Source organism: Triticum aestivum, chromosome 3D, assembly GCF_018294505.1.
Source record: "Triticum aestivum cultivar Chinese Spring chromosome 3D, IWGSC CS RefSeq v2.1, whole genome shotgun sequence".
NCBI classification, from domain to species: Eukaryota; Viridiplantae; Streptophyta; class Magnoliopsida; order Poales; family Poaceae; genus Triticum; species Triticum aestivum.
The window spans coordinates 617,862,184-617,887,703 of record NC_057802.1 but is presented as its reverse complement, the minus strand read 5'-3'; the positions used below and the strand labels follow the sequence as shown (position 1 = coordinate 617,887,703).

At 45.1% G+C, this 25,520-nt stretch overlaps 1 long non-coding RNA gene across 1 annotated transcript; it reads left to right on the top strand.

Annotated features, from left to right (window-relative positions):
- Positions 1–22,003: 22,003 nt before the first annotated feature.
- On the top strand, positions 22,004–23,365 carry LOC123075993 (uncharacterized). The gene is made up of 6 exons (XR_006436249.1): positions 22,004–22,139; positions 22,257–22,406; positions 22,485–22,589; positions 22,682–22,827; positions 22,897–23,001; positions 23,089–23,365. It is a non-coding gene; the product is annotated as an uncharacterized lncRNA (long non-coding RNA).
- The last annotated feature ends 2,155 nt before the right edge of the window (positions 23,366–25,520 follow it).

Here is a 25,520-nt window from a genome sequence, read left to right as displayed (position 1 = left end):
ACTGGCTCATCCTCCCCCACTAGGTCCAGTGCTAGTGGGGAGGAATCCGAGAAGTGCGAAACGGGCCTATTTGGCAAGAAGCACTCCAAATTGTGCAGCAAGCGCAATGGGGAGGCCGGCCCACCTACAACTAAAAAAGTAAAAGCTAGCCAGCTTGCCCCGGCAGCTGAGACCAAACAAGTGCCTATCTCGGAGGATGGCAGCCACACCATCTCCATTGGTGTTGGCCTCTCTGACAAACAGGAAAGCGCGCTCATTGCCTTTCTCCGGGAGAATATCAGCTTCTTCGCGTGGGAGCCGTCTGATCTCCCCGGGGTCCCCAGAGAGGTGATTGAGCACAAACTTGCGGAAAAATCGGGCGCCAAGCCCATCAAGCAAAAGGTTTGATGACAAGCACAGGACCGGCAGGAGTTCATCGTCGGGGAAATGGCAAAGTTGATAAAGGCTGGTTTTGTTCGAGAAGTATGGCAACCAACTTGGCTTGCCAACCCTATAGTGGTGCCTAAGGCTAATGGGAAAAGGAGACTATGTATTGACTATGGCGATGTCATTGATGTTTGTCCAAAAGATCCATTCCCCCTTCCTTGTATTGAAAAAATCATAGATTCGACTGCCGAGTGCGACCGGTTATCATTCCTGGACGCGTATACCGGGTATCATCAGATTAAGATGGATGTAGAAGATGAAGAGAAGACCGCATTCATGACCCCTTGCAGTACATATTGTTATACCTGCATGCCTATTGGGTTGAAGAATATCGGGTCCACTTTTCATAGGGCTATTCAGATTGGCTTTGGCTCCCAATTGCACTGCAACGTTGAAGTGTATATGGAAGATATAGTTGTGAAGACCAAGATCTGCAACACGCTCATCGAAGATTTGCGGGAAACTTTCGACAACCTCAATAAGATGCAGTTGAAGCTCAATCCGGAAAAATGCGTGTTCGGGGTGCCTTCCAGTAAGCTCCTCGGGTTCTTGGTATCCCATAGGGGTAGCGAGTTAAACCCCGATAAGATCCAGGAGATCGAGCAGAAGCAGGCCCCCAAGCGCATAAAGGACATCCAGCGTCTGAACGGATGCATCACTGCCTCGGGAAATTTATCTCTCGGTTGGTGGAAAATGCACTCCTATTTTTCAAGATGTTGAAGAAGACTGGTCCCATGGAATGGACGCCGGAAGCAGAAGGTGCCCTCCAAAGTCTCAAAAAATATCTTGCCTCCCCGCCAATCCTTGTAGCGCCTCGGCCACGCGAACCCTTATAGTTGTACATCGCTGCAACGACTCAAGTCGTGCGCGGGGCCTTGGTGGTTGAGCGGAAGCAAGAAGAAGTACCAGAAGCAGGTCTACCGGAGACATCCACAGCCGCTGAAGCCGAGAACCAAAGGCCCCCGGCAAGAGGTTAGTACAGCAGCCTGTGTATTTCATCAGCACTATTTTGTGGGATGTGTTCGGGAACGTTGCATGGAAAAAAAAATCTATGCACACGCAAGATCTATCTATGGAGATGCATAGCTACGAGAGTGGGAGTGTGTCTACGTACCCTCGTAGACCGTAAGCGGAAGCGTTAGAACAACGCGGTTGATGTCGTCAAACAACTTCACAATCCAACCAACCGAGCACTGAGGGTATGGCACCTCCGCGTTCACCACATGTTCAGCTCGGTAACGTCCTCGACTTCTTGATCCAGCAACACGGCGAGGTAGTGGGGGTCGCCGGCGGAAGGGCTATAGTGGTTGTGTAGGAGGTGGTCGTTCGGTGCAGGTCGGGGGGTCGAGGGAGTGTGGGGAATCATGCAAGCTCGGCAGTGGGAGATGCAGTGGGAGGGACGCGACGGGACAGAGGCTAGGGTTCACCCAATCGGGCGCCCTCTTGGCCTTACACGCAGCCCAACCACCCACAAAGAGCCACGCAAGGGCATACACATCGAATGACGAAAATGCCCTCGATGGTCACCCAAATCTACAAGCGGTGGCACGCCCTTCCTACAAACAAGGGCAAGCACCGGTAGCACCACCCTGGCCAGGTCCCGCATGTCACTATGATACACAAAGGTAGCAAGAGTGTAAAAATGAGGCACTATTCATTGCTAGTCACATCAGACTCGATCCAACGGTCAGGATCATTTCGTCTGAAGATCCAACGGCTGGGATATGTTTGGACACTCAATCCGACGGTCCACATTGCAAGTGCCCTGAGAAGGCTCGATACTTGCCTGGACTCGGACAATGGGATACTCATTCTGATGGACTATAGATATGCCAGCCAAATATCTACCAAAATCATGAGATATCCATGTACATTGTCATAAGTATATCACTACACACCTGAATAAGCGTGGTGCATTGCCCGGCTATTTTAGTTGACCGGCGGCACCGAAACCCTACCATACATCCATATTGTCCTCCTCATGTCCGCCGCCGCCACTTTCTGCTCCACCCGTCCGCCTAGTAGCCATCACCAGTAGAAAACCCCCATTCGTGCCGGTTTGTGAGGGCCTTTAGACCCGGTTCTGGAACCGGGACTAAAGGGTCGTCACTAAAGGCCCCCCCCCCCTTAGTCCCGGTTCTTATACAAACCGGTACTAAAGGCCCTCCACGTGGCCGCTATCTGGAGCTCCACCTTTAGTCCCGGTTGGTAACACCAACTGGGACTAAAGGGAATTTTTTTATTTTTACGAATTTTTTTACAAAATTTATTTTTTTGAATTTTTTATTTTATTTTTTTTTCGATTTTCAAATTTCTGAATTCTTTAACCTCTAATCTCTAATCACCACTCATCACTCATCACTGCTTTCTTTAACGTCTAATCTCTAATCACCCCTCATTATTCCAAATCATCTAAAGGGTCGTTACTAAAGCCTCCCCCCTTTAGTCCCGGTTCTTACACGAACCGGGACTAAAGGCCGTCCACGTGGCCGCTGTCTGGAGCTCCACCTTTAGTCCCGGTTGGTAAAAGGTATTTTTACGATTTTTTTTGAATATTTAAAAAAAATGAATTTTTTAAATAAAATTCGATTTTCAAAATTTTGAATTATTTTCCAATTTAATCTCTAATCACTGCTCAATTTAACCTCTAATCTCTAATCACCCATCATCATTCCAAATCATCTAACTTCCCGGCCGGTCACCCATCCTCTCACTACTCCAACCTGAGCACGCTTAACTTCCGGGTTCCATTCCCCCTCGTTTCCAAGTCTGCACTTGTTGTTTTCCTCACAATAGTAAGATGTTAATCCTATTAACCGTCAGGAGTTTAGCTTGAGCATAAAGTCACACGTATCACTGTTTGAGTTTGAAACTATTATTCTAAAAAACAATAATTATTTTGTAACACTAATATTTCTTCAATAATTAGTTTGACCACAGTTTGACTAGATTTGACCAAAATTCAAAATACCGAAAATAATTATTTAGTAACACTAATATTTTTGGATAATTCTTTAGTACCACTAATACTTCTTGAATAAGTAGTTTGACCATAGTTTGACTAGATTTAACCAAAATTCAAAAAAACTAAAATTTGGGCATAACTTTTTTCCCTTTTAGAATTTGAGTATTCTAAAAATTTGCAAACAGGCCTACGGCCGTCAAAATCGGATGCCGTTTTTCCTGCTAATTTTTTTGATATACTATGCGTTTTTTTTGACATCGTATGCACAAGATATGGCCGTTTTAATTTTTCATAACACTTTTTTGCAAAACATGTCCAAATTTAAGTTTTTCAATTTTCCTAACTATTAGATGTAGTAACATAACTACATCTCGAAGGATTTTAAATTTTGTAGCTTTTATCTTTTTTTTGCTTTTTACAAAACTGAAAAGACGATCTACGTGGTGGTGGTAGGGGGGGGGGGGGGTAGAGTTTGAAAATGGGACCTTTAGTCCCGGTTTGAGTGACGAACCGGGATTAAAGGGTATTGCACCTTTTAGTCCCGGTTCGTGTTTCAAACCGGGACTAAAGGTCTAATCTTTTGTCCCGGTTTGAGACATGAACTGGGACTAAAGGGCATCGCACCCTTTAGTCCCGGTTCGTGTCGCAAACCGGGACTAAAGGGCTCATTTGAACCGGGACTAATGCCTTTAGCCGCACGAACCGGGACCAATGCTAACATTAGTCCCGGTTCGTGACTGAACCGGGACTAATCGGCTTATCTGGCCCGAACGAAAGCCATGTTTTCTACTAGTGCATGCCCCCACGCCGCCGGGTGAGGAGCGAGCCCTTTCTGACGTTGGAGCACCGACTCGAGTTTCTTGAGCAGATCCGGACTAGGCGCGAAGCCCGGATCGCCGTGGGGCTACCTCCGGATGCAGTGGATCCAGAGGAGGAGTTGGAGCCATGTATGCGTACGTGCAGCAGGGTACGTACCTAGCTTGCTGCAGTCGTGCCTGCCAGAGAAGAGTGCAGGCCCATCCGGTGCTTCATACGTACAGTACCCAAGCAAGCTAGCACGCACGGTAGGGCCATCTCTGATGTGAACATACATATATCTACTCTAGCATGTGCGTACGACCATCAAATATTGTAGTTCTTTGCACGAAAAATGAGACGCGATACCAGCTTTTGGTTTGTTTCATCTACATTTTAATGTACGTCTACTAAGTAGACAAGCACGACTCATACTTACGCTGTTGCACATGCATTGCATCATGTAATGCTTGATTAGGATTTCTTAGAGTGAGATATCGGATTGATCTCTGAGCAGCCCAAACCCAGAAGCTTGTTTACGGTAAGAGTCACACATATGTTGTGTATGCATGCATTCTTCATGTAAACAGAACGAGTAAACAATATAACACATGAACGAATTGTATGCAGCTAGGTGTGCAGTGATATATAAATGACTGATATGCATGGCTATCAGATGTTCTATCTAGGCATTTGGCTGGTGTACATATATATAGTGCATCGCAAGTGTACATCTTCCTTCCTCCAATAACAAATACGCCCTCTGTAAACTAATATAACACATTTTAGATCATTAAAGTAGTGATGTAAACAGTTTTATATTAGTTTATAAAGGGAGTACTAGTCGTAACAAGTTAGGCAGTTGTATCCTAAATTTAGATGGAAGCATGTACTCTTGGAGTGGTAGATATTCCGATTAATTGCAATGAGATTTTGGAGTGAAACAAACAAGCCATGTGTTCTCCTATAGAAGCAGCATTTAACTGTCGGTCATAGCACTCCCGGATGTGACCGAGAGTATAGCGTTCTTGTATTAAGAACTCCCATGGTGAGAGAGAGAGAGCCAGAAGTACTGCGGCCACCAAGTGTGCGAGTGGGACATGTCCTTTAGCAATGACAAAGCAAGCCACTGCTTCATCCTTTACAAGAACCACGGCTGCTTCGTCAACGGCGGTGACTTCATCATCTATAAGGACCTTAGCAATGGGGCAGCTTCTTTGTCAACAAGAACCTTGATTGTGCCTAACAGGTATTGGCTCAGCTATTTCAATTTTTGCACTGCGCCCGTTGACATGCGTTTACGGGAGCGGAGATATTCTTTCCAAATCCAATTGCACCGGGTTTCGACAGTAGGTATGGTACTCTGGTAGGAGGATTGAGGAATCTTCTGTACGTGCCATCAAGGAAAATTGCGGCAGAGCAGGTAGTTTCTGTGCTCTATTGGTCTGACATCGGAAGCAGGGCAACAAGGAAAGCTCTTAAGAGGTCAAGAGCAGCAAACTGTACTGAGTACTGGCTACTGAGCCGTAATACTACCCCTTTCTCTATGTTCTTACCATCAAAAAAATAAGTAAGGTAACCTAGTTCGAGTTCCTCAGGGTTTAGACTTGGATCTTGCTGATATTTGTCCCTGTCCTCCTCTCCAGTCGAGTTCAAGGCTCTACTGTTTGACAAAAACGCTAAGCTGGACATGGCCGGAATTTGTGTGTCACTCCATGGCTAGGACCGTGGAAAGGTTGTGGACAACATTACGGCAGGAAATCAAGTGAGAAAACCAACGGGAGAATCGTAAATGAAAGGAAAGTCAAACTTATAGAATTTTCCACGAAACGTCTTATATATTAAATTGGAAGGAACTTATTAGGGCGGCTCGGGTCTGTCGCGTGGCGTGCGATGGCATTTCATATCAACATTACAATGAATTGATCTGTGCTCGACCACGACCAACCTCGATGTGATCGACAATGTGTTTAAATTAATCAATTTTGTATACTATGAAGAATTAACCATATGCTTAATTTAGTTTTACATATTATTATTCTCTGCTTCCTTCCTCTATCACGAAGCTCAGCACGAGTTTCAATGTGAGAAATGTGTCCGAAATCTAAACCATGCAACCTCTTCTTGGACTGAGAGAATATAGGGCATCATGTTGTTAGAGGATGTATATTTTTTTCGTCTCATTGCAATGCACGAGCATGCTTCTTGGTTCTAAGAGAGAGAAAATCATACTATCCATCTTGCACGACCAAACTGTTAGAGTATACAGGCATATATCTGTATTTGGTAGAATAAGATTTGCAATAATTTCCTATCTTTTCTCTAGGAGCGGCTTCTTGGCGTCGAAATCTTGTCCCTGTCACTACTGGAATATGGGATTTCGTTCAGTTTATAATTTTTGTCGAGTTCCCTTTTATCGGGAAACTAGACAAACACAACCTTTGCCGAGTTTATTTTTTTACACTGGGCAAAGGAATCTTTGCCGAGTTTCTTGTCTTTTTACACTGGGAAAAGAAATCTATGCCGCATTCCCTTTTTTCACTCGACAAACATTTATTTTTTTCTTATTAAATTTTCTTGTTCATTTTCTTCGCGGAGTATTTTTTATTGCACGTAGCAAACATTTATTTGTATTTTTATTTGCCCCCCCCCCCTCCCTCTCTCTCTCTCTCTCTCTATGTCCTTTTATACACGTTGAGTGAATTTATTTATTTTACCATGAAGACTGCAAGGCCTACGCCCCACAGCATTTTATTAAAACGTTAAGTGAATTTTGTAGGCTTTATACATTTAATTAGCTGCCAGTGCCACGCTTGTTACAACTTAAGGGAGATGTGTGCTTTTAGCAGGAAATACGCGTTTGCATCTCAAAAAGAAAAGAAAAAAAAGACAGTTTATTACAACTTAAGGGAGAGAACATATATACTACACCTTCCATTACAAAAATATTTAAAGCTGTAGGTATATCCTATATAAGTCAAACATTTTTAAATGTGATCAAGTCTATAGAAAGAGAATATCAAGATGTAAAATATCAACTATATGTGTGTGTATATATATATTAGACATATATGTTAAGACAAATCTTTGATGTTATAAGTGAATGTGTATTTTGCTTAAAGTTTTTGTCAAACTTAAAGATGTTTTACTTAGGACAAACCAGGAACTTGAAATAAATTGAAATGGAGGGGCCAACTAATTTGCTCATATACAGATAAAAATAATACTTATACAGTAACCTTCAGTGTGCACGTGTTATATATGTGTATAAATGGAACAGAGTAAGCAAACATTAGGAGTACTGAAGAACCTGTCTCTTACGCGGCCTGAGTTTTTGCGACCCCCGCGTCGTCCTCCTGGCGACTTGGGGGCAAATAGGGGGTTTCCCAAACCCGCCACCTCCCCTTCGGCACTGCTGACGCCGCCGGCCGCCTGCTGGACCGCGGCGGTGGCGATGCCTTTCCGCCTCCTTCCTTTCCCTGCTATTCCTCTCACGCTCTTCCTCCCCTGCATGGCGGTAGCCCCGACGAAGCTCCATGCTGCATCTTCTCCGAGCGATGGGCCTGGCCAGTCCTTCTAGGCGTCGTTCCTGGTGGCGTGGTTGGTCGTTGGCCGTCGACGGAGCTGGGGGATGGGCTCGGTCCCCGCGCTGGCTCCGTTCGACGCCGCCGCTCTGCTGGATCTGACTAGGGGGGTTGGTCCATGGAAGCGGGCGCCGGACCGCCATGTTGGTCTTCGACGGCGCCACTTCAAGGCTGACTCGACCACCTTGGTCGTGGCCGGCCGCCTCCTTATCAATTTGGTACACGTGCCTTGTGGTTTTGTGTGGATCTGCGCCTCACAGTCCTCGTCGCCATTCTGGATGGGCGCCGGTGTGTTCGATTTGCAGGATGAGGTGTGTTGGTGCGGCAGCGGTGTTGGCTCTGTGCATCTACGGCTCGTTGTTCCGTGGATGGCGTGCAAGGCTTGGCCTTTTGGGCTCCGGAGTCGCGGCTCTGGGCGGTTGGCTTGGTGGTGCTCTCGTGCCGGGTGCCGTCTTGCAGGTGCGGGTGGGGAGTATTGGACATCCGAGCGGCGAGGCAGATCACGTAGAAGGCATCCTTCGCTGGTGTTTGACGTCAAGGTCACACCTTTTTCAGTTTTGGGAATCGTCTCTATCGTTCTCCGTCTTCCTCACCTCTTGGTCGGGCTCTTTGGGAATTGGAGGTTTGGCTAGTGGATGTTGGGTGGTAGGTGGTCAATTCCCGGGCGAGAGCCTCCCTCGACGGTGTGGGTGCCGGTGACGGGACATTCTCGAGCATCATTTCCTCATTGGAGGCGTCAGTATGGGTGGCCTTCTCCCCCGTGCTCTAGGTGAAAACCTTGGCCCAGTTTCAGACCGGACGGTGGCGGCGCTACGGGGTGGTTCCCTTCTTGAATGTTCCATTCCATGAGCAAGGTCCCTATCGTTCATGGTCAGAGTGTGGTGGTGGACGACAACCTCTTCTCATCGTGTTGTGGGTTCCGTAGGATCGATGATGGTGCTCTCAAGGTGTGCAAATTTGCAGTGGGGTTGTGCTCTGAGTGCTCCTTCTTGGGCCTCGGCATCAGTGACTATCAAGATTCTAGGATGGTGAACAGCTCATTGTCCGGCGGTGTGGCGCCCTTTCGGTCGATGGCGAAGGAGTAGGGGGCTCCTTTCGGCAATGGTGCAGGGTGGTGCTGACATGCATGCCGCCATTGTGATGGCAAAGGCATGCCCCCCTTGTCGCCTTGTCCCCGTGATTGAGTTGGCATCGTTCTTAGCTCCGGGAGCCGATCACAGACCAGAACTTGGTTGACTACAAGCGGCGCCTCAAGTTTTCACACGTTTTTGGCTTGTTTGTCTATGGGGTGTGTGATAGTTTCCTTGTTCGTGTGTGGTGTTGTGTCGTATGGTTAACTGCAAGGGCTTCATTAATTAAAGCCGGGCGATAGCCTTTTCTCAAAAAAAAAAAAGCATTAGGAGTGCTCTTGTTTCAACATGGACAGACGTAATCCACCCTATTGATATTGATATTATTGCAGAACACGTACAGACCTCGCAAACGGAGATCACAAATAGTAAAGAGTTTGGCTGGTTACACACATGGACCAAAACATACAGCTGCAACATACATGCATGCAAACAGATGCAGTTAGAGCATTTACAACCGGACCTCTCAAACCCGCTTTATACGCCGTGGCGGGCCGCCCGGTCATGAGTTTTTGACCCAGACGGGCGCCTCAAACAGGCCTCAGACGCCTGGGCTGACCGGCACCCCTCATATCCAACCCAAATATGAGGCGGATATGGGGGCGCCCGAGCGTGCCGGGGCACGCCCGCCGACCACGATGCAAGTCGTAACGGTCCCACGTGCAGTGACCGAAGCTCCTCCCTCTCCCACCTGCAGCGACTGAAGCTCTTCCATCTCTCATCGGTGCAACCACATTTTAGTCCCACACCACGGCCGAGGCGGACGCCGCCCGGCTTAAATAGCTACGCTAGCGGATGGCGGCAAGCTTGGTTGTTGTTGTGTAGGTCTATCAATTCTGGCATGCGTGATCGAGATATATTTGACACTAGATTGCATTTCATTGACTGATGATTGTTCATCGAGTGTCAAGTTTGTCTCGATCATATACGTTGATACCTCTACTAAAATGACAGTCGATTTTTATATTGTTTTGATGCATGGACGTGATTCAAAAAACGACAAGCCGACACCATTGTTCCCATTGTGAAGGATATAGACCCTGACTATGAATCTTTTGTGTGATAAACATAGAATATTCATAGTAAGAGTCCATATCCTTAACAAAGGATGCAATGATATCAGAAGTTTATCCCTTCTGGATGACCCGGATATTTAAACTGGTTGACTAGCTCATCAGTCGGCGACGTGGGACTAATACGGGTGTGAAAATGTGAAGTATGAGCAATTTTCGGTGCCCAGCCGTCCCAAGATGGACAGGATGATCGAGATTTATGGCCCTGCGTGTACCAGATGTTTCGAAAACTAGCTAATTCCCCGCGCGTTGCTGCGGAACATTTGTACCAAAATACCAATTGAAGAGATGCACGTAGATCAAAACATTGTAAAAAATTGATAATTGGTCATAAAAAATTATATGGGTAATTCACAATATTTACTGTTTGCACCTAAATTCCTAACATGTTTATCCTAAAAATCACATTATCCAATTAAAAGTTGTCTGGGATTACCATCGATTAATATGTAATAATATGATTGTCCTAATAAATATTAGAAAGTTTGAACACAACACGATGAAAACCTGTCTAGCTTGCCTTTCTGAAAATTGAGGCAAATATGTGCAATGTGCTAAACAGGTTGGTTGAGATAATAGTGCGTATAAATTGAAAATTTCACCTACCTTTTTGAGTAGTTGTTATGAAAATACTGCATTATGCAAGCAAGTGGAAACCGTTACTCATCCTGCAGCCATATTTTCCATGTGTCATTATCCCCAACTATGGCAACAAATACAACTTTTTTGCCTTGGAGAATTTCTCCTTTTAGATTATCGAACAACAAAGATTAGTGAAAAGCTAAAATAAGAACTTAAGTGCAGCAACCGAATGTGCAGGAATCAAGAATAAAAAAGGATCCACTGACTTGAAGGATACACGGAGCATGGCAAAAGAAATCAATGGGAGGAAAGCACTAATGCAAAAGAGCACCTACGGGGCTTGAACATGCACACCTAGTAATTAACGTACCCACTACAATCTAACTACACACGTCCGACTGAAATCAAATTAATAGGTACGTTAAGAATAATCCAAAGTAATAGAGAAAATCACTATGACAATAGGAAGGATGAGTGGCAGAGGCTACAGGACAGTGGGCATCTTTGTCTACTGTACAATATCTTATGATGACAATTTCAATCAGAGCACAGAAATCCTTCAGCAAGTTTTCAACGTGAACTCGATCCTGGATCCTGAATCCTGATATGCTAGTACTTTGTTGCCGTTGTGTCACCGAGACAAACCTATGGCTGAACAGGGAAGACCATCCGTTGCGGCCACACCGTGTTGAATGATAAACGATGCACGTAGCAGTTTTTGTTAATCTCCATGCACGGCCTAGGCCTTGGCTGGCTGGCCGGCCTCTCCACCTACTCCTTCCCTCAGACCCAAAAGGAAGCCATCACATGATTCTTGTACAGATCCCACTGGATACTAGTGGAACCAACGTCCACTATTTCCTCAACGGCACCGTAGCTAGGTTCGACGGAACATAGAGAGGGGTGGAAGACCAAAGTGAAAGCAGCAGCACCGCTGCCATGTCAGCCATGCTAAAGGGGGTAGTCAGGGACCATACCAATTTCCACCGAAAAGACTACAACCTTGACAAAACATACAGATCCGCTTCCCATACAGATCCGCCGGAAGCGACGGGGAGCGGCGTCCATGCCACAACAGCATACCACACGCGGAGATCACCTCCTAGCCGCCGCGTCCTACTTAGGCAAGGTAAAAGATTGATCGTTCTTTATTTAGATTAGAAGAGAAAGATGGAAACGAAAGCAGGGCGTGGAAAAGACATTATACGGTTGGGCTTCCTTTGTTTTAGATCAGGGCTAGATATTTTTTAGATTAGGCTTAGATGAGACGATTGGGCTTCCCTTTTATTTAGAATAATGTGCTAGTGAGATGATTGGGCTTCGTTGTGCAGTATAAATAAGACTGGAATCCATTTCTTTTACATTTTTTGCATGGCAGTTATGACGGCCCAAAGGATGCATGTCTCACGTGCTGCATGTAGACCTATTGCTTGGTGGGGAATTGATGATGTGGCTAGATGACGATGTGGACACCTTACATGTTTAGAGAAATAAGATAGTGAGGATGAACTATTTAGGTATTATAGATAGGATACGTGGTTGTAAATTGTAAAATTTTACGCACGCCCGGTCACTGTCCGTGGATGCGTCCACTGGTGTTTGAGGGTTCAAATTTGCAACCTTCGCCTGTAGATACTCTTACTAGCTAATACCTATCGCATAAGAGTATGTACTAGTAGCTTAGAGGGTGAGGGAAGATGGTTAAGGACAGCATGCCCGGCCCTGGCTGGAAAAGCACAAGGTCATGTTCATGCGGAGACCACGGGTGGGGGCGTTGTGTTGGTAGCCCAGCAGCTCCCCGCCGCACACATGCAGCACCGGCACGCTCGTCGCCATGCGGAATAGGGCGGCCACCACAGCCGCCATGAGGACCAACAGCAACACGACCGCCCACCGGGCCTGCTGTGTCGGTGCCGCCGCTCGCCGGGCCTGCTGCTGCACTCCTCATCTCCCTCGACTCGATCGGTTACTGTGTATGTATGTGGTAGTGCTATGGAATGAGGGAGTGTGGTTTTTTTTTGCTTTTTTAGAGAAGGAGGATCCCCGGCCTCTGCGTCTAAGCAATACATTCAGGCATTTTATTAATTGTTCAGAAATACAACAATAAGTCTGAAGCCACCGTCTGGCTGACAACTGTTGCTACTCCTATCCAGCTGATGAAGGGATGCTGATAGTGTAGGCCTAATACCACATACCTCGCAGCCAAGCTTATCATCTAAGACTTGAGGCCCCAACCAAGCCAATGCCGGGTATGGGCCACACACCGGTCCGACGCGCTCTTAGGGGCCGCCGCCGCCAACTGCCACAACTCCATCTTCAGAGCCGTACTGGCGCATCATCTTTGCCCGTCTAACTATGGTCAACGCCACCATGGCACCCAACGGCACCACCACCGTGCACGTGGACTGCTGAGCACGTCGCGGACTGCTGAGCACGTCGCGGACTGCTGAGCACGTCGCGGTCGCCGCCGGTACACCTCAGCACCATGTCACCAAGTACCAACAGCCGACACAAATTGAAGTCTCTGAAGGATTTGTCGTGCGTGGCACCTGCCGACCAGGCATGACAAAGCGTAGCACCTGTGGGCCTAGCATGACTTGACATCTCCACTGAAGCTCCGTGCAGGACAAAGCCACTCCACCTCCTGCCTCTGACCACCAGCATTGCTCCACAAACGACGCTCCCAAGAGAGAAACGCCACCGTAGTGCCGCCATCGTCCAATCTGGAAGACCAAATCCTAGGGTTTCCCTCAGAGCAATATGAGTGGGTTGACATAAGACACACAGCGATGCCTTCATGAAAGTAACGACGTAGAACGCCGCCATCACCCACCGTCGGCTCGGTTTTCACCGGAAACTATGTCCCCCCGTCTCGCAGACAGTACTGGATCACGGATCCGGAGATCCGAACACCCAGCCTCAGGCCGATCACCTCTGATGGAAGAGATGACCACCACCGCCGGTCGCATCGGTTAGAACAGAGCTGACCGGAAGTGCCGCCGATGAGACCACCAGGCCCTCCATGCCGCCGTCGTCGATCTGAAGGCGGTATGCACGACACCGCAGCCTAGCTGGTCGCCGCCACCGCTGGCCGCTGCCGCCCGAAAAGGCCGGCAGCCGCGCCCGCAGCCCACGCCGCCGTCCGTGGCTGGGCCGCCCGCCATGCCTGGCCGCCGCTGTCCGAGGACGGGCCGCCCGCCTGCCACCCGCCGCGCCGTATAACCCAGATCGACCACACACCGCCACACGCCTAGGGGTCCCGCCCCAACCTTGAGACACGTGAGAGAGGAGATCCACCACCGCCGCCGTCGGCCCACGGGCTTAGCCCGGCGGCGTCCCCCGGCGGCAGCGGCGGGAGAGGAGGAGGAAGTTCGCTGTGGCGGCGGCGGCTAGGTTTCTTGGCTCCACCCGAGTCGCCGGGGAGGGCGACACGGGGGCTATCGTACCATCCATTCAGTCTGATGACTGAGTGTGGTCTGCCCGAGAGAAGAAGCATACGTGGTAATTTATACAGGTCGGCCGGATCGGAGGGAGAGCTAGCGGCATGCGTCATGTAAGGAAGGTGGCTCTTTTTACCTTTACTTTTACGTCACGTAGTAGATACCTCCCTACTGTTAGTCTTTTACCGAAACGGCAAAACATATGATAGACCAAGGCTAGATGCTGAGCTATGGACAATCATATATATATATACAGGAATATCCAAGTTATTCATCACCTAGCTGCTCCATGCATGGCTATGTCTCCTCGATCTGCACCAAAGCAAATAACTCGATACAGCTGCTAGTCCATTACCGTGCGTAAATCGGTTTAAACTTTGACACAACTTGGATTCGAATTGGTTGCACTAGTGTATTTTCAAATTGATTCAACTTGGATTCAACTAGTCCATTACCATGTTATTTTCTACCCAAATTCTTTAAAGTGCGCACACACCTTTTAGAGGAAACGAGGTGAGCGCATGCATGCCTAATTTTTTTGTCCGCTAGTGCATGTGACTACGGCATTAAATGCCTTCACACTGTCCCTTTACTTCGGGTTTTCAAAAATTCAAAAAGCCATATCTTTCAAACCGCACATCAGAATTCAAATCGATTTTCACCCTCCGAATCCTCGCGACGAGATCTTTGAAACTAGATCCCTCATGGGTATGTTTTGACGAAAAAATCGATGCCAACTTTGAGGCTATATGGTGCAACTTTAGTACTGCATTGTGCAACTTTAGTACTGCATGATGCAACTGTTTTTCAAAACCAAATTTAGAGCTACATGATCAAATTTCCAATGAGGTTACAACATAGCAACCATAACAACCGACTTTTCTGATGTGCAACTAGTCTACTGCCCCGGTCAACTACCTAGTTGTAGATGTGCAACTCTCCTCCCTACTTGTGGATGTCTACTGTTGGCACACTCTGCCCACCTCCCCTATTAGGGATATGTGCAACTCAGTATGTTGTTCAAGCCAACTGTCTATTAGTCGATGTGCAACTATTTCCTCTCCCTGCTTGTGGATATGCAGTTTCGGTTGGCGAGGGCAACAAACGAAGTTGCACATAGTCTGCTAGGTAGTTGGCCAAGAAAACATGCGAAGTTGCACATCTCACAGGCAGGGATAGTTGGATGGTAAAAATTCCATATTCACGAGGATAGTGAAAAGCTGCATATAGACAGGGTGCTAAAGTTGTAAATGTCAAAATAGGGGTGGTTTGGACCGGTTGCTGGAAGAAAAAACTACACATCCATGGGGGTACGATCAAAAGTTGCACATCACTGTTAGACATTTGGTCGTGGCAGTATCCGAAGTTGCACATCCACTACTAGGAAGTTGGCGGATACAGCAAAAAGTGAAAGCACATCCACGGGCAAGGGGAAAGTTGCACATCAATTACTAGGCAGTTGGCCTGCGCAATAGACGAAATTACACATCTCACGGAAGGGGTAGTTTGAGGGGGTGGAGGTGACATTAGTGAAAACTGCACGTCCACGGGATAGGCGAAAAGTTGCACATCCACGGTCAGCTAGTTGCACATCAACTACTAGGCAGTTGCACAAAACGAGGCACTAAATTGCACAAAAAATTCGTCAAAACATACCCATGCGGGATCTAGTTTCAAAGATCTCGCCGCGAGGATTCGGAGGGTGAAAACGGATCTTAATTTTAATGCGCGGTTTGAAAGTTACGGCTGTTTAAAATTTGTAAATCGTGAATTAAATGATACAAAGCCATCTACGTCCATACACTAAAAGTAGGAACAGCCGGAGGCATGTCTGTTGGATATTTTCTGTTTAACTAGCTGGTACCATAGGAATCTTTCCTAATCGGGATAAAGAGACAAATACTTTCCATTTAATAGCCGGCCGCTGTGAAGCGCTAGCGGGCCAACGGCTGCCCGCTAGACGCGTCCTATTTTCTATTATAAATATTTGTTCAGATGCATTCTGACTGTAAATGCTAAATAAGAAATACTCCCTTACTAAAGTAGTGATTTAAATGCTTTTATATTTCTTTACAGAAGGAGTACTTAATAAGAAGCATAAAAATTTTGTTCTAAGAAATGGCAAATAAAGAGCATTATTTTTTGTGAAAAATTCGGATAGTAATTTATTTTGTTTGCTATCCACACACTTCTAGAACAATATTTGGATGGTTGCTTGTGCATTTTGAAATTGATTCAATCAGGCATGCACGTGTTTAATTAGCTGCCACGTGCTTGAAGTTGCTGGAATAGCACAAGGTCATGTTCATGAGGAGGCCACGAGTGGTGGCGTCGTGGTTGTATCCCAGCATCTCCGCGCGGCACACATGCAGCACCGGCACGCTCGTCGCCATGCGGAAGAGGGCGGCCACCACAGCCGCCATGAGGACCAACAGGCAACAGCAACACGACCGCCCACCAGCACCACCTCCTGGCGTGTCGGTGCCGCCGCTTGCCGCTGCACTCCTCATCTCTGTCAACTCGATCGGTTACTTTGTATGTATATGGTAGACTATGGAGTGAATGGGTGTGTTCTGCAAGCGAGAAGCATGCATATGGGTTAATTTATATCGGCCGCCCGGATCGGAGGCAGAGCTAGCGGCCGGCGTCTAGTGCTTATGGTGGTTCACGGGGCCTCTGGTATCTTCTTCTTTGGCGTGCACGTCTGCTCTCTTTACCTTTGTTTAACGTCACCTAGTTAATGCCTGCCTACTGTTAGTCTTTTACCGTAATGGCAAAACATATATATATATATATATATATATATATATATATATATATATATATATATATATATATATATATATATAATGTTACTATTCATCACCCAGGGTGCAAAATAAGTTATTCTTCATCCGAGGTAATTTTACAATCGCTTTATAAACAAATTACGTTTATAATACAAATAGTTACATTCATATTGATTCACTACGTAAAATTTGGTATAAGAAAACAAAAAATAGGTTATAAGACCTGAAATATCATATTTTATGTATGTTTTACACCATGTTTTCTCGTTCGTAATTTTATGTAACATAATTTTTTTTACGGCGAGTATATATTTTCTTACATTCTCTTTTTAGTATGAAATAAGAAAAAAATTACGAAACCTAAAAATGCGGTGTAGTGATGTCAAAATAGAGAGGGGATGAAGAATAACTATATATATAGCGCTTGCCACAGAACTAGTTATATATCTCTACTCCTAATGTCTCAATCCGTAGTCTCCGCTTACCGGTTAATTTTCGTCCCACCACAACTGGTTTATTTTCGTCCTCGTTACCAGCTCCAAATAACCAGAGATCCCGCCCTGGTTCCAGCTTCCACACGACGTTCCTTCACGGTGGACCCATCAAAAAACGCACGAAAAAAAATCTACGACATAAAACCTACGAAAAAAGACCAATGCTAAGGAATTGTTCGCACGTCCGAGCGATTCCTCCAGACTTTCGCCGCCGCCGCACGTACGAGGAATCGGTCACCCTGGAATCGCACGAGGCATGCGCCGTCGTTCTCCGTCCATACGTCCACGCCGCTGATGTACACTTCGCCGCCGATACAGCCCTTCGCCGCCGCCGCCGCCGCCGATATATCCCTACGCCACCGCCCGGATAGTTTTTAGATCTTGTTCAGTATCCGCCCCATCTGGAGTCCGACGGCGATCCCCAGATGCGGCGCTGTTCTTGTTGAGGATTCAGTACCCGCGGATCTTAAAGAAGCCGCCGCCTACCGGTTCCAGGCGCCGCCGGATCGGACGCCGATCGCCGACAGGATCCGGCGCCGAAACTACATCCGGATCTGCGGAAATTTTACACCAGGTAATGTAGAAGTGCATGCTGACCGATCTGTTGGAAGAGACTAGGCAGCACATTATATGTCAACACTCCCCCTCACGTGTGGCTCCCTTAGGCCTAAGCGTGGACCGAAAATGGGCTGCAATTTAATTGCGCCAGCCGGGTCTTGAACTCAAGACCTCTTGGCTCCGATACCATGTAGAAGTGCATGCTCTAGCCAATGCAACCAAAAGACCGATCTGTTGGAAGAGACTAGGCAGCACATTATATGTCAACAGGTAAACAACAGATGATCCAATACAAATATTTTACACAGATGATCGTTACTTATCATCAGCATGAAAGTCTAGCCTCAATACACAAAGTCTAGCCGCAGTTGGTAGTAAGCAGCAGGTACAAAATGATCCTAGTGATAGTAAGCTGTCACTAATTTCAGCATACAGTTCATGAACCTACAGGTGATATAAAATAAACATGACTAAACGGCCTTATATACATATATCAAAGGTGATGTGATGCTGAATAACCAAATGCCCTTTACAATTATCCTGAAGGTGAGTAAATAGAAGGGTTACTGGTGGTTCTAATTATTCTGTTGTTAGTAGCAACTCCTTTTGGAGATCATGGATGACTAACACGATGTTGCAATCAATTTGTAATTATAGAGGCCAAAAGTCCATTTTCTTAAACCAGAATTCCTTATGCTGGAGTTCAAACAAACCCCACAATAACATGGTCAATTTTGTTTTGGCTCTACTTATCACCTACAACTACAATTAAGCAAATGCATGACTTATGAAGCTGATAAGAAAACATGTTAACTTGAAACTAAAATTCCAACAAAAGAGTGAGAACATACCTTGTTATCATTGCTCTAAAGTCTGAACCTCCCCCTATTTGTTAGTGAAATGTTGGTATGCTTCGAAGATAATAATTTCTTATGCAACATGTGCTTTTACATCTGAAAGAGCTACAAAATACCTTGACTTACCTATGTGCACTTCCTAAATCAAGCGGGTAAAATTATTTCTATCGGTAATATAAAATACTGAACATAAGTTCAAATTGAATAATACAGTAGAATTGTCATTTCTGACCTTTCATCCATCACTGAATACAAAAGAAAGGGACAATGTCCACTAACCATGCAAATATGCCGACCATGGGATATTTAGGCTGGCGTATATGGAAAATCAAAGCTAAAAATGACTCGGTAAGTTAGGGATAAAAACAAATCTGTAGCAACTCGCGACCCCACAAACTCGTATTCGCAGTGAGCAAGTTAGTGAGGCCGCCACGGTAGGCTAGCACCAAGGGACAAGGTCAACAACCGCCTTCCCATCCAAACTACTGATTCTGTTGGGGCTACTTTCATCCTAAGCCCATCAGTACCGCTAGAGTGTTGCCAAACTACGAATTGAAATTTTCATCCAAAGCATGAAAAAATGTTAATGTTCCTCTCCTCTCCCATCCCTTGTGTGAACATACCCAATTCGTGGTTGCCTCGCTACATTCAGCGTAGCTCAGCGTAGCTCACAACTGAACGGGCCTTGCGGGTTGAAGAAAATCCAAACCTAAACAGAAGCAACAAAATGAGGACAACTTATAAGAAAGGGAAAAGCGAGGAAGCACACACCTACATGCCCAAGCAGAATATAAGATGCAACTACACTATGATTTACTCATTAATTAGAGTTAAAAAAGCACACCAATCAGTTAAAAGAGGCATCATTCCCTGTTAAAGTCTTTGATGTAATTTAGATTCGACAATAATAATGCAAACCTTTACATTGAATTTATGGTATTGAGACAAAATAATATGCACTAAGAACTGTAAATTATATCCATCTATATTGAATAATTAGCATGCCAAAAGCAAAATCAATGGACTATACGAAAGCCTCGAGTAACATCCTCCACGGCCGGACCTTAAAACATGATTACTACACCAACAAACATAAGCATCAAACAGTAAGCTATTTAGTAATAGGATTTTCATACTATACCGGTGTTAGAGATGGGAGAGAAGTAGAGCTCCAGGAGGCATCCGTTGTGGAGAAACCATTAGGGTGTTGCCTCATGAACATGATAAGCAGGATAGTATATGATCATCAAAGAAAACATTGTAAGCATTGCCTTTCCCTGATGAAAATGAAGAAGCTGCTATTATGAGACTGTCGAGCAAATGAGTAGGTACATGTACTGTCACTGATTTCTGCATACAGTTCATGACCCTACAGATTTGCTCGTCAGGCCATATATCAAAAGTGGGGTGTTGCTGAATAGGTATTATGGCTGAACCATCTACTTGCCTAGTGTATGGACTATACATGATCGTAAGCAGGATAGTCTATGAACATCAAGGATTACAAGCATTGCCTTTCCCTGATGAAAATGAAGAAGCTGCTGTTATGAGACTGTCGAGCAAATGAGTAGATGTGCTAACTAGCATAAAAGAAAAGTGTGCTCATACATTAACTTGCCTGAAGGTCTCTGCTGACTTGCATATAGGAATGTAATAAACATCAAACAGCCTATCCTGGAACAGTAATATGTGCGCCCCCTTATGGCAATATCTCAAGAATACATTTAACATGCAATAGACAAAGAGTTGGTTGTCACCATTAGCTGAGGTTAAATATAATGAGGTTATACTTAAAGAGAGCAGTTCGTAGGCACATGAGTAGATGTGCTAACTAGCATAAAGGAAAAGTGTGCTCATGCAGTTCATTTTGAGGGCAAATGAATGTAGAACCAATCCAGTTTGAGACACAAACAATTTCAATATGTTTATCACAATTTCAATATAAACCAATCCAGTTTGAGACACAAACAATTTCAATTTTGAGGGCAAATGAATGTAGAACTAATAACATGAAGCTCCCGGTATTATCAATATGTTGTTATCAATATGTATGAAGCATCATGTCACGGAACTGCCATTCCATAGGTGCGTATGGGGAATTCAAAAAACATGGCAGGTGAACATCAACCAGAAGAGGACGTAACTACAGGTATCATTCACTCTATCCGAAATTACTACACCTACAAATGCGAGACGTGCATTTCTGGTAGTGGAAAGTTATATACATAATGTGTTGCAGGCCTTACGACTCCGTCAAATGTTGAAGATTACAATGCAAGCATCATACCCGTAGCTTAAAATGTTGACGATAGTTACACGACGGTTCCAAGTAATAGACTGTGTGAAAATTGCTGAGAATGTTGCCTGCATACTTTCTCACCTATGCTCATTATTAATCCATGCTCATTGGTCTTGTATTCATCCTGATTACTACTCTTCAGATCATGATGCTTCATTGTCGGCTCCGAGTAATCTAACACTGGATTATGGCACATTTGTAGCACAAGATTCATGTGGTACCGACTCATCCTCATTTCATATGACATGCCGCATTTATAATTATGGGTGTTCACCTTCATGTACAATATACCACATTTTTTGTTTATTCGTAAGTTGTAGATTGTGAGACTTTATACGACCGGTCGCGGTCGTCTTATAAGAATAAGAATGATGGTACGACCAATCTACAAGATAATTCTCAAGGTATAAGTATGCTTTTCCACCATCCAAACCGACGTATTCGGTAGCGGATCGGTCATGTTTATTCCATTTCCAGAGTTGAGCTTTATGGGTTTCTTGTTTTTTAATTTTAACATAATGCAGATGACACACCTTCCGAGCAGCATGCAACAGGAGCTGTATTTAATGAACCCAGTATTAACTTCACCCAAACAAGGGAGCAATTCAACGCACAGAGGCGTGCAGCTTATCGGAAGAAAAAAGAGGTGGATACGGTAACGTTACAGCAGGTGGATCAGCCTTCCCTTTCTAGCTCTGGTATGTTCTTTGTGGTGATTTTGCTGACTATTTATCTGAAATGGTATAAGTACGCTAAGTATTTGTTATAGTAACCTGACTATTTATTACTCCATAATGTGCAAAGTTCCCAGTGCTAGTTACCTAGATGTAGTACCAATGTGATCTAAGTGATTTGTAATCATAACCTGTATATATCTGGCCTGACTAAACATAAGCAGAATAAGCAAAACATGAAAAGAGAAACCTATTCTTCAACCAGACTTGTAAAATCCCATGTTCACAATAGTTTTTCGCACTAAATCTAATACATCTGGTTAATCTGGTAGACCATAGGGAACTTATGAACGCGCACAGGGGGGCATCTTATCGCACTAACAAGACAGATGGTTCGAAAAAGCAACAACACAATGGGTAGATTGTTCACCGCCGTACTTTCAGATTGTTCACCACCGTACATATGATCCCAGGTACATTTTAGGTGCTTTGCAATGTTGTAACGTTATATTTGCGTATGACTTTGCCGTACAATTTCAGGTTATGTTTAACTTTTCTTTGTTTTATGTATTTATGCTGGATTGCAATAGGAGCTGTCTCAGATGACCCCAAACAAACCATGGGACAACTGGTGGCACAATGCCACGATACCGGGTCAGTACAGAAGCTGGGCCATGGAAACGAACCCACCCGAGATGACCATCCGATGCAAATTGATCTGAGTCCCCTTATTATATCAAGTAAGATTGTTTTTTGTTTCATCCTAACATGCATGGCTCAACCAGATAAATAAGTACTGACCACTTTTGATGACACAGATAACCCAGCTAGCTCGGGCTATACATCATTATCGCATAATAAGGCAACATATCCTCGTATAGCTACGGTCACATATGGTGCCATTCATGCGAAAGATATACAAGGTAATCTGATTGTACCTTTTCCACGATCGTTTGATGTCAAATTATGTTTTTGCCGCTGGCTATTGAGAGAATGACATGCAAGAGACCATTAGATGACTTGAATGACACCAAAGAAAATACACGAAGTACAGAAGAAGAATGCAAAAGAGACCATAGAAACGCCCTGAGGAGAGCTTCTTATCAGCGCAAAAAAATCAGAATCTCCAAGATGAAAAACTGCGGGCCCTTAATTTGTTAGGTAAACTTTCAATGTTTTGGCCATTATAGTCAGAAATTTCAATATGTTCTGACAACTCTGTTTAACCAGACAACCCAGCTAGCTCCAACTGCACATCATTCTCGCATATTGATTCAATATTTCCTGCTACAACTACGGTCACATCTGGTCTGGTTAGTGACAATGGTATACAAGGTAATCATAAAGTGTGTACTCAATCATCAATTGATGTCAAGTTATGTTTTATTCACTAGATTTTTTGAATGTCCTGAATGACACGAGATGTTGACTTGAATCACATCCCGGAAACAAAGCAACAAACGGACGAAGAACGCAAGAGAGATCATAGAAACGCCCTGAGAAGAGCTTCTTATCGGAGGAAAAAGGATCGGCTTATCGAAAATGAAAATCTTCGTCCACTTTCGACATCAGGTATAATAATACCTTTAGTTTCACCTAGATGTTCTAAGATTTTTTAGGTCATAGCAAAATATTCTTTTAGCGCCCATCATGCTCAAACCATAGAGTTTATTGCTTCATGTTATTGCACGTGGTTTTTCGATATGTAGCACAATAAAGTTGTAATATTCTTTACTCACTACCTTCATACGTATTAAAATCAGATTGTTCTAAATATGCTTTCATAACGTTGTTCAACCAGCCAACCCTAATAGCTCCAGCTATACAGAGTTCTTGCATGATGATGCAACAATTTCCCCTTCAACATTAGATGCGTCTGGTGTCACTCATGACAATGGCCTAGCTAGGAGGCAACGAGATTTAGAACGGAATCGTAATTTAACAAACGAGCAAAGGGAGCAGAAAAACACACATAGCCGATCATGTTATCAGAAGAAAAAGGATGAAGTAACTGAAGATGTGAGAGAAAAGCTGAATGCAAAGATACGAGAGAAGCGCATGCAGCGCCGCAAAAGCATGTCGGTGATTGAGAAGGGGGAGTCTAGTGCTCAAAGGAAGGCCAATGATGTAGAACGAAAAACACCCCGTGCAATGAATCCATCGCAATGCCACATCCAGACCTACCAAACTCAACCTCTGAATGTCCCGCTTTCACCAGCCGCACATCACCCGTCTCTCGGGCCGCCGAAGATGATTCATCTGATGGCGACCCTCCGACAAACATGCCGAATTACACTGTCGGTACTGTCGTGGAATTATCACGTCAGATGTCCTAGTGTGAGGACTTAGTCGTGGAGCCATCGCAACGAGATTAGCTTAAAGGGGTTAAACCGGATAAAGGACATGGGGAATTTATACTGGTTCGGCCCCTTGCGGTGAGGGTAAAAGCCTACGATCTAGTTGTGGTGAAATTGATGGGGTCTTGATGATCAGGGACCGAAACCGCTTTACCTGGCTCTCGAGTTGTTGTTTCTTGTCCTTGAACCGCCGCCAGGTCGTCCCTTTATATACACAGGTTGACGCCCGGCGGTTTACAGAATCCCGGCCGGCTCATACACGTGTCCGGCTCGGTTTCTATCTTTTCCTATCTTACAACACAAGTTACATAGTATATGGCGGTTTATGTCTTCGGTCCCTAATCCGCCTTTGGGCCCTGAGCCTCTAAGTATCTTGAGTAAAGCGCCACATTCCTTGTCTTCATGGGCTTCAATATGGATGACTCGTTACAGGTATAACCCGGCCCCACTAGGGTGGTTTGTACTTAGTAGTTACATCCCCAACATTAGGCCCCAGATTGATTTGAACCTGTTCATGTAAATCTTCCACACTTAAGAAAATTCCTTCTTGAACACCTTCGTGTGAACCTTGTAATCCGCCATGACGTCATCTTCTGAGATTGTAATAAACCGCCATGACGTCACCTGCTTATTAAAAACCGTACATACCTCCCTTTTATTAATGAGCCTCCGGAAATCGAGGCGACAGCTCTGTCACTTATCCATTCTTTGGGCTCCTCGATTCTCGCGCCTGTCGCTTATCCCTTCGCTTTATAAATAGGCCCGGGGTCATTTTCACTTTTCCCCCTTCGTGCCTCTTCACCTCGTCATCTTCCTCGCGCCGCCCTAGCGCCTCGAGCTCAACCGCCGCCGTCAAACCTCGTCTTCGACCTTACCTCCGGCCGCTGCATCACCCTGAACGTACCAGAAAAACGCGGCACCTCTCCGCTGCTTCCTCAGCCTCAGTAAGTCTTCTTTCTTTCCACCCCAGATCTACTACTAGGGTTTCAGTGTTCAAAGCTGTTCTTCGGTGTTCTTCGGTGTTCGTCAGTTTTCATTACTGCACAATAACTCCTGATTCCAACCTTGATATTTACCCCGTATAACAATATCCGTAGTCCTTCTTTCGATTAATGCATCTCATCTAAGTAGAAGATCTCATCTGTATCTTTAACTGTTCCGCTGTCACAACTTAGGGTTTTATAACTTTCTCCCTTTTTGAACTGCGGTAGATCCAAAATTATAGTGTCAATTTGTAAACCCTGTTTGTGCAACACTTAGCAGCATTTTCAGATATGTTCCTTCCACACCAATGTAGGCGGTTTAACCTTAAGAAGATTATAACCCGCCAGGTAGCATTAGCCCTCTCTTAAACCGCCAATTAGGCATTTCTATAGCCCTGCCAATGTCTGAATCCGGTTTAATATGTATATATGCCTCAACGTCTTCTCCCTATGACCTTGCGTCGCTTTATACTTGTTAGCCATGAATCTTAAACCGGCATTGATCTTTCTCCAG